At 38.8% G+C, this 10,481-nt stretch overlaps 1 non-coding gene across 1 annotated transcript; it reads left to right on the forward strand.

Moving 5' to 3' along the window:
• The first annotated feature begins 9,687 nt into the window (after window positions 1-9,687).
• LOC112918497 (small nucleolar RNA SNORA31) lies at window positions 9,688-9,811 on the forward strand. Its single transcript, XR_003234712.2, has one exon. It is a non-coding gene; the product is annotated as a small nucleolar RNA SNORA31 (small nucleolar RNA).
• Window positions 9,812-10,481: the final 670 nt, after the last annotated feature.

Here is a 10,481-nt window from a genome sequence, read left to right on the forward strand (position 1 = left end):
GTATAACCCAGTGTTTTATTCATAAGTATTCCATAATTACTTTACAAAAATAGGCACAGTGAACACAAATGTAATTCTTTAATCAAACAGTGGATGGATTCACTTTAAAGGGTATGATACTATTGAAACATCCATATTAAGCATGAGCTTTAATTCAGAAAGGATTATAGCTTGTGAGTCAAATAATTACAGGTTTCATGTTTTGCATATTTATTTCTAAGTCTGTTTTCCATCTTTTCTTTGCAAAAAAAAAATTGGACTCATTTGGTCACATACAGACCCCTTAACTTCCCATATCTGTTATCCTCTAATATGAAAAAAAATCATATTTTATCACTGAAGTCATCATGCCATAAAACAGCTGTCACAAAAACTTTCCATGACCTCACATATGTGAAGACATGAATGAATTGCAAAAGTCGACATTGGTGTTCCTCATTTTGGCACAGAAAGAACATACATGTCCCAAGATGAATCACCCAGGAATGTGTCCCGGAACCAACAGGGAATCAGGAGAAGCAGCTGCTTTCTTGGCAACAGAAGTGACAGCATCTGGAGCTTCTGTGTAGGCAGACTGCAGCGAGGTACTGTGATTCTCCCCTGCGATGCTACTAAAGCAACATATCTCTGACTATCACATGAAAAGTGCCATTGTTATTTCTCCATAGCTTACAAAGGGACTGGCAATGCCATGTGTTGACCAGCATATTCGAAGACCACTTTTCTACACAAGACTTCGTAAAGATCCAGCAATGAAGCTCTACCAAAGTAACTTACCTCCAACAAATAGAAGTTTCCTTCTCACACAAAGTCCAAGATCAGCCAACAAGAGCCTATATGGTGGCTTCATCATCACCTGGAACTTGGACTGCTTTCAATTCCACTTCATGATTCCTTGTACTTGGTCCAACATAGGGCTCCAACCATCATAACTGTGTTCTAAACAGGAAGCAAGTAGAGGGGAGCACATTTAAAGCACACTTACAATCTATCTCAAGGAAGTTTCCCAGAAACTGCCATGCAGTTCTACTCATATCCCTCTGGCTAGACCTTTAGGCATATCACCTTACTAGTTGCAAATGTTGTCCTTATTCCAGGCAATCATGTGCCCAGGCACAATCATGTGCCCGGACACAATCATGTGCCTTTGAGTTCTAAGAAAAGGAGATAGATATTAGAATGGGCAATGCAAATCTATGCCACAGTAGCTAAAATGCCAAGAATCCGAGTAGATTACAAGACAAAAAATATTTTGGATCTTGGATATTATTATAGCACAGATCTAGAGAGAAAGGAAATGCTAAGTGCTTGGCTTTCCTTCTCCCCATGAATCAATATAACTTGAATTTGCAGAGTTCTCTTAGACTTCTCTGAAATCCTCACACATTAGAAATTATTCCCAATACCACAAATTATACAGCCCTAGAATAGTTTCCAATTAACCACAGTGGCCAGAATCCCTTATTTGGGATTTATTTTTATTATCCTTGGTCAAAAAAATGCTTATGTATCATAATACCTTGGTCACGTAAATTGTGATTTAGACATCAAGTAGGAGCCAATGAGAAGAAAACTTGAGATGGGGGTGATGGATGGAGACTTGGTTGGAAGAAATTGTGAGGTAGGAGCTGGCAATAGTGGATTGACACCTCACTAACCACTCACTACTCCCCTCCCAACTCTTATCACCCAAGTTCAGTCCAATTAGTCATCGTACACTAGAATATCACCAGCCAAGTACAATACCAATCTGAAACATGAATCAACCAGTGTGGAGAAACAAATGGCTCCGTTTAACACAATGTGACAGTTTCAATAATACAGTAAACTCAAATGAGGAGTACAGTTCAATCACTGAGGTACTTGGCAGAAAACAGAAGAAAGCCTCTTGGCAATCCACTTATGTCATGTTTTTCAGTGTTCACAGATTTCAAACTCCTTCCTTTCTCTTTCGAGGTAGGAGATATAGATTTTTCAAAAAGGGAGAGGTTTTCCACATTAGTCCCTAATACAAAAAGTTAGCCAAGTTTTTTTTTAGACATTCCAGGGTCATTCTGTTTTTTGCTTTGTTTACTTGTGTTTGGTTTTGCTCTTTTAATGATAAGATGACTAGGGGGTGGATTTGTTTTCTCCTCTACCACTTTTTGGTAGTAATTCTACCATAATTACTCCACGGGGTAATCCTAATGTGCTTCTACCTTCAGTCAGTGTTCCTGCATATAATAAACATCCTGATTCAGCATCTTAATTTGATGACAAGTATTCACAAGGACCTTCCAGTGAAAACATGTTTTACCCCTATTACTTGCAGAAGGAAAGGAAGCTTCTCTTAATAGATTGTGGTAGCCAGCTTCCAAAATGCCCCCCCATCCCCATTTCTTGTATTCATGACATGTGTTAGTCTCCTGTCTGAAACAGAGCTGGTCTATCTGATAACTAAAATATAGGTAGACCTCACAGCAAGACTTCCAAGGATAGGCTATCAGTGGTATTGAAGTTTGGGTTTGTTTGGATGGCTCCCTTTGATGGAAACCAACCACCACACCATAAGGACAGTCAACCAGCCATGGGGAGAGGCCCTCAGGGAAAGGAACTGAGACCTTCCCCCCAATAGTCAGCTCCAATTTGCTAGTCATATGAGTTAGTTACCTTTGTGGAGGATCCTCCAGCCTCAGTCAAGCCTTCAGATCACTGTAGTCCCATCTGACATCTAACCACTATCTCATGAAAACATTTGAGTTAGAACAGTCTGGCCAAGCTCTTCCCATACTCCTAACCCACAGAAATGGTGATAGATAATAAATGGTTAGGTTGTTTAAGCTTCTAAGTTTGGTGGCAAAGTATAAAACACACGCACTCACATACAACCCTCTTCTTTTGTGCTTTTTACTGCTGGTTAATTCTCATAGAGAAATACACTGACCAGCCTCTCCCTTCAAATGCTCCTGCAAAAAAAAACACACACACACAATCAAGTGTAATCAGATTGACCATTTGACAATATTGAAACAAAGTGCACTGGTCACTCCGGTAAAGATAGTATGAGACTAATCTGGCCTGACTAATACTATTATCATGCCTTGTCCCCCTCTTACAGATCTCAGAAAATGTCTCTGTGATGTCATATTTTAAAATAGTCATATTGTTCCAATGAATCAAGGAGAGGATCTAGGGTTTGAGGAGATGTAGCCTCCTCCAGCTGACTTTAACATTATCAGTCTGTGAAAAATGTCTCTCATTTGTTTAGATGTCTTCATGTATCTGCCACGTCTGAGCCACTTAGTTCCCTCTTGTTTTGCAAAAGGTGATCAATCTTCTCAGCCTGAGATGTGTCTGAACTCTTACTCATTACTCACGACTGCCACCTCCTGGATACCCAACCCTTTGTTAATATTAGATAACAGTGTTTGAAGGTACCAGCTCTTGTCTAAAGACATTTAGGAAAAGCTTTCCTCCAACATAGTCATGTTCACTTTGTAGTCACTTTCATTTATTTAACCAATGAGCACTTAGCACCACATGTAGCAAACCATGAGATTCCAATATGGCTTAGCTAATAATTGAGGCAAAAGGATGGAGTTTCTATTCATAGCCTTTCTCGGTGTCTAATAATACTCTTTCTGGAACCAGCTAACTGTGTGACCTTGGAATAGATCACCTGAGCTTTCCGTGCCACCTTTTAAAATAAAGCAGTAATATTGATTCCCTGATCTAAAACAGGAAGAAAAAGAAATCAAATTTTTTTAAATTATGAAGTTAAATTATGTGAGCCTAAAAATGTTCAGGGCAGAGGTTTAAGGGAAATCCACATACACACCTATTCACCCTTATGCTACGTATTCTGAAATTTAAAAGTTCAACCAATAAGTTATTCTTAATGATTTACAACTTTCATACCATTCTCCTTTTGTGCTTCTGAATGAATACTGTGACTCTCTCTCTTGTCAAACACATATCTAAATCAGAACACCTCATCTGTTTAGTATGAGTCCTCTCATACTATATATATTTTAAAATAAATATCTGTATTTCTGGTTAGGTTTGTAATTAACCTATGCTTACTGTTATTCCCCTTCTTCTCAAAACACTTGTTTGGATTGTTTCTCTAATGTATATTGTAAATTTGTCTATTTGTGAATACAGAACCCCCCTCTTCTACGAATCTCAAAACAATTCCTGGAAGGGGGGGTTGGGTTGCCCTTGGGTTGTATTCCTGTGTAAAAGAGAATTTGTAAAATTGACATATTCAGAACTGAGATGAATAGCCAGTCACTTGGCTTCTGGCTTGCGGATGATCCAGTTTTTTTCCTGCATATAGATCCTGAAAAAATGATGAAAGCCATGTTTTTATAATGTCCAAATCTGTGGTCTTATTTCCACAAGTGATAATGTTGACAGCTTTCTACCAAACATGTGCACAGCCATTATCTTTTCAACAAACAGGCCACCAGAAACTAGTATAATACTGTATGTTATTATCTATATCAGAATTTAAAATGAAAGAAAAACATTCCACCAACATAAATATCACACTTATTTGGCATGCTTCCTCTTTAATCATTTCACAGAAAGCAAATACACACACACTTACACATTCATTCAGTACACACAGAGAATTTTCTAATATTTCTCAGGGAATGCAGATGTTCGTGACTGCTTAATTAAATCCTGTTTGAAGAAAAACAAAAAATAAATCCTGTTTGAAGAATTCTTTTTTTTTTTTTTTACTTCCTCAGCTATTCTTTTTAAACTGTGAGGAAATTATGCTACGCATAGTTAAAACAGTATCATGAAGGTTGAGGTATTTCTCATGATGCACAGTGCTCCACAGTAGCGCTCAGGAACAATCTTGAACAAGATACCAGCAAACGACTGGGTTAAAATGAATTGGGTAGATTCAAATTCGAATTTAAAATGAATTTAAATTCCAGGTCTCTCCTTAAATCCATCCTTGTCTATCCTGGAATGTCCTTCACCTGCCTTGACCTAAGAGGTCAGTTTTATTCCAACAAGACTGAAATATAATATCTCAATAAAGGAAAAAATTACCAGAGCACTACAACCTTTCCTTTTTTTTTTTTTTTTTTTTTTTTTGGTTGCTATACTTGGAATAAATTCTGTCTGAACAGATCAACTATCCAATGTCCAGTGGCTTTGGCTGGCAGGTACATTCCAAAATGGACACTTACCCAGGATGAGGAAGGGAGAGTGTGGGCGGTGGATTGACAGGGAGCCAGCTTGTGGCCATATGCAAACGAAACAGCTTGAAGTCAAGCCTGCCTGTTCCTCCCACTCTCCCATCCTCTTCAGCTTGCAGCCCAGCTGTCAGGACTGCCCAACTGCCTCTCCCATGCCAACCGGAGAACACTCTCTAGATGGCCTAGCCTATTTTTTTTCTTTCTGCCTCCCATGGAGTCTTCACCTCCCCACTGTGCAAGGAGCAGACATCCCGGGTGTCTCATGTCATTATTTTCCCATTTGCCACCCCATGCTGTGAATTTAATTTTTGCACTGTGCATGTGAAGAATTGTCCATTTATATTCTTAAAGGCGAGAGAGGCCATTAAGCTTGTTCACATATTCCAATGTTCCTTCCAGTAACAGTGTGAGCTGTCCGATTTGATGGATTTTTGAAGCTGCGATCTTTGACATATAAAATGTTGTATAAGGCCTTTAAATTCTAGGACTGGGTTATTGGAGGAGGGGGGTGTTAAAAAAAGCACTTTCCCAGGAGTTGTATTTCTTGATGATTAATGCTTATGAAATATAACAGATACTATAATTTAGAAAAATGCCAGGTGACAAGAATGCAGCTCTTCATAGTTATTTCAAGAATTTTATTTTTATCCCACTATCCCTTCCAACCCCTCCTCACCATCTCCTACTCTACCAAGAAAACAAAACCTTGACATGGAAAGAAGTGAGAAGCCAAAGTGATTCCTTCCTTTATTCAGACCAAATGCTAGTCATATGTCCCGTCTTTCCCACAATTGCAGATCAACACACAAACGCACACAAAGATGCTTTACTCTCTGCTTCAAGCTTTGTGAGGAAAATGGATGAGGACGGGTAAGTGGAAGAAGAGAAGGAAAGACTACGAGGGTAGAGAAATGATTGTGTAACTGGATGTGCTACATCTACTTCAAAGAGGGAGCAACCATCATGTCCAAAGAACGCCCACTTCCTCTTGCTACTTTCCACTGCACTTTTTAAAAATAACTTTTATTTTTAGAGCAGTTTGAGGTTCATAGCAAAATTGAGCAGAAGGTACAGAAAGTTCCCATATACCGCCTCTCCCTCCATATGCAGAACCTCACTCTCATTACTAACATCCCCACTGGAAGGATACATTTGTCACAATTGATGAACTTATATTGTTACATCAATATCACCCAAAGTCTATAGTTTACATTAGGGTTTACTCTTGGTATTGTACATTCCATAGATTTTAACAGATGCATAATGACATGCATCCACCATTATAGTATCATACAGAACAGTTTCACTGGCCTAAGACTCCTCTGTGCTTTGCCTGTCCACCCCTTCCTCCCTACTTGCCCCTGGCAACCACTGATCTTTTTACAGTCTCCATAATTTTGTTTTTTCCAGAATATCATAAAGCTGGAATCATATGGTTTGTAGCTTTTCCAAATTGGCCTATTTCACTTAGAAATATGCAACTTTTATCCTTAACTTTTCATAATTTTTCCACTTCTTTTAATTGAGTACAGACATGTATACTAAACAAATCCTAGGACACAGTTAAAATGAACATAAGTTTCAGAGAATAGGTGACATTAGCTTCTCAAGAAAAAACTAGAAAGAAAACAGTAAAGTAGTGTCTTCTTCTGCCTTTAGTTCCATTTTTCCATTTTAGTAATTTCAAACAAATCATAAAAAACAAAGTATGGGAGGCTGAGGGACACAGTGAAAAGAGCCAGAAAGATCTGGCTGTGAATCCCAATTCTCACTCTTGTATACCTATAAAGTTTGGTGGAAGTTTCTTAGCCTCTGTGTAAAAAAAAAAAAAAAAAAAAAAAAAAAAAAAAAAAAAAAAAAAAACCGCTGTTTTTAGAACATCAGAACTGTATCCAGTGCATCATAAGGACTCAAAAAAATTCATAATGCAGATGTGTGGCCATATACGACGATTAACAAAGAGGCATTCTCTTTCCCTGAACTTGAAACTGAAGAAAGTGAATGTGGGGGATCCCTGGGTGGCTCAGCAGTTTAGTGCCTGCCTTCCTCCCAGGGTGTGACCCTGGAGTCCCGGGATCGAGTCCCACAACAGGCTCCCTGCATGGAGCCTGCTTCTCCTTCTGGCTGGGTCTCTGTCTGTCTGTCTGTGTCTCTCTCTGTCTCTCATGAATAAATAAATAAAATTTTTTTTTTTTTTTTAAAGTAAACGTGCCTTCTGAACTAGAAAAAATGCATACACGATGGTTGTACCAACTGTAGGTTTTAACCAATCTAAAGAATTTAGAAAAGCTCAAAAGTGAAATCGAAATAATTGTAATTTAGTAAGAACCATTGTGATTGAACTGTATCATGTCTAAAGAAGGACTGAATATTGAAGAAGAAGAAGAAGAAGAAGAAGAAGAAGAAGAAGAAGAAGAAGAAGAAGAAAAAGAAGAAGAAGAAGAAGGAGGAGGAGGAGGAGGAGGAGGAGGAGAAATAAACCAGAGGAGGATGGTCATATGGAAAAAAGAAAAAAAAAGATGCCAATATCCCAGAGATTGGTAGGTTCCAGCCTACCCTGGGGAGAGTGACCGGGAATATGGAATATATGAACTCCTCAGGTTACAGTATTGTAGAGTAGGTGTGGTTCATCGGGCATCACCTGACTTGGATGAAATATCCTTTATTATCTTTTATTTCACCTTCCTCTAAGCTGAACAACTTTCTGATTATTCATCTGGCTTCTGGTTGTATTGAAAAAAGTGTCCGGAAGAGCAAACACCACCATCCCACTTTAGAAAACAGTATCTCCCATTGTATATTCATGAATTGTCTCTCTGGGTTAATCTATTACAGTCTCTTTTAGGTTGATTGGCATTACTTCACTTCTGAGCCCAGTGAATGCTGGGACACTGTGACTCAGAGGTGGTTTGAACCACAGTGAATTCACCAGCTGATTTGGCCTTTCGGCGGTGATCTCGTCTCCTCCTATTGACATCTTGTCTTCCTCTCACTACTCCTATGCCCTACCCTTTTCCTATCCATAATAGGAATCAGTATTGATTAAAATAATGTTTGATTTCCACTGGAAGATGGAAGAAAATTTCCAACTGAAGAAAGATAGTGCTATTACAGAAAATGAAATAAAGGAAACGACCCTTTAGGTCATAGCAAAAAAACTCCTCCAAGCTTTCAGTTATTTTGGTGGTGGGAAGGGAACAATAATTCTCAAAGCAAAAAGTCTCAAATAAAATGTAACAAACTTTAAAATAAGAAGATAAGAGATATGTCACACAGTGAACAATATAGGAAACAATTCCAGTGATCTCGGAGACGTGGGCAATAATTCTCAAAGCAAAATAAAATGTAGACATTTTTTAAATAAGAAAGTAAAAGATATGTCCCCCAAAGAAAGATACAGGGAGCATTATATTCAGAAACGGTAATTAAGAAACAAAAATAAAGACCTTGGTATCAGGCTATTAGGCTTGCCAACTGGAAATTTACTGAATTTAAGATAAAGGGCCTTGAAAGCTGCAACAAACTGAGTCCATTTTAGCAGACTGTTCAAGACAGAGAACCCTCTCTCTCTCTCAAGTCCTTTGGAAAATAGAATTCAAGTGCAGTACTAATCCAATAAAGAATTTTCAAGAGTCAATATCAGCTACTTAGCATGGTGATAGGCACAAAGCCAGTAATGTTGACTCCACTTCCGTTACTCAGAACTATTGCTTTGCTATTAAACTATGGCCTTAGGGGATATTTAGGCCTTTTCCCCCTAAGCATCCCTCGTAATTTATTCCATCTGGAAGATCTGCATCAAGCATAATTTAAAATTTTCAGGCTCTATTCTCTCCTGGTACAGAAGCATAACTCCCATTAGTGCTAATGAAAGCTATCTGTACATCTCAAGCAGTGTACCTCTCATAAGTGTTTAAGATCCAAAATGTTTTATGTCCTGTGAGAGAAGCAGCATTAAAGAGAATCTGGATACAATTTAACAAGGTTAAAATGCAAAGGGTGGATTGTTTTCTAGATGACAGTATTCTTTAAAAAGTCTGTCATGTGGGTCATGTGGCACACCTGGGTGGTTCAGTGGTTGGGCGTCTGCCTTTGGCTCAGGGTGTGTTTCTGGGGTCTTCCGATCGAATGGAGCCCCACATCAGGCTCCCTGCAAGGAAGCCTGCTTCTCCCTCTCTCTGCCTATGTCTCTGCCTCTCTCTGTGTGTCTCTCCTGAATAAATAAATAAAATCTTAAAAAAAAAAAGTATGTCATGTTTCTGTCAAAAAAACCTAGTAGGGTTCCCACATACTCACTGGGGGAAAAAAGAAGAAAAAATAGAAAAGAAAGCATTTCTAACTTTGAACATACACAAAGACTGAGGAATACTACTATTTTTTAAAAAAGGAAGTTTAGAGTTTGGGGTTGCTCTTCTTACCTTTCTTTCTTTCTTTTTTTTTTTTTTAGAGGTGCCGGATATGTGTGTGCCTTAAGAGTATAATACTTTTACTGCATTCACTGATAGACCTTAACCAATTTGCTATGGTTCTTTTGGTTTGCTGTAGGATGCAAAAGGAAAAAAAAAAAAATCTCTGTTTTCGTGGTGGCCCAGACTGAGTAGGGGAATATATTTGTAAGAAAGAAAAAAAAAAAAAAGAGGACATGCTTTATCTGCAGAGTACCCCTTTGCCTAGGGTCAGAAGCTCATCAAGTCTTGCACAGGCCCTCTCCTCCTTTAGATACAGCATAAAAATATGTTTTGTAAATTCGTGACTAAGAGCTTGTCATTTCCCACCTCCCTCTCACTCTGCTGCTGCTGGGTTCTTGTTTTTCTGGCCTGTGTGTTGCTAGATTCCACAGAATATGCCCGAACCACACACGGAGCAGCCTGCAGCCACTTCCTTCCGCAGCATGACCAACCTTGGAGCTTCCTCCCGCAGGTTCTCCTGGACAGTTTGGGAGCTTGCTTGGAACCCCAGAATCTCTGAACTGCTGCAAGCAGTCTCAAGCCTCCTCCTCCCCACCCCCCCCCTTAATGAAACCAAGGGGATATTTAATGCTTCCTGAAAACACAGAAATAATCCTGAGGAAGATTAAAGGATTTCATCATATTTTGGAATCAAATGGCTGCTCAAAAAAACTGGGATGGTCTCCAAGTTTTGATGTGGGGAAAATTTTGGTTATCACAACATTATCACTGAGGCTGTACACGGCACAAAACATTGATATAAAGCAACATCACTGCTGATTAAACACTATTAGCATATTCAGTTGGAAACACAAATGTAAACACAGATTTCCAA

The sequence above is a fragment of the Vulpes vulpes genome, chromosome 3, assembly GCF_048418805.1.
Source record: "Vulpes vulpes isolate BD-2025 chromosome 3, VulVul3, whole genome shotgun sequence".
Lineage (NCBI taxonomy): Eukaryota > Metazoa > Chordata > Mammalia > Carnivora > Canidae > Vulpes > Vulpes vulpes.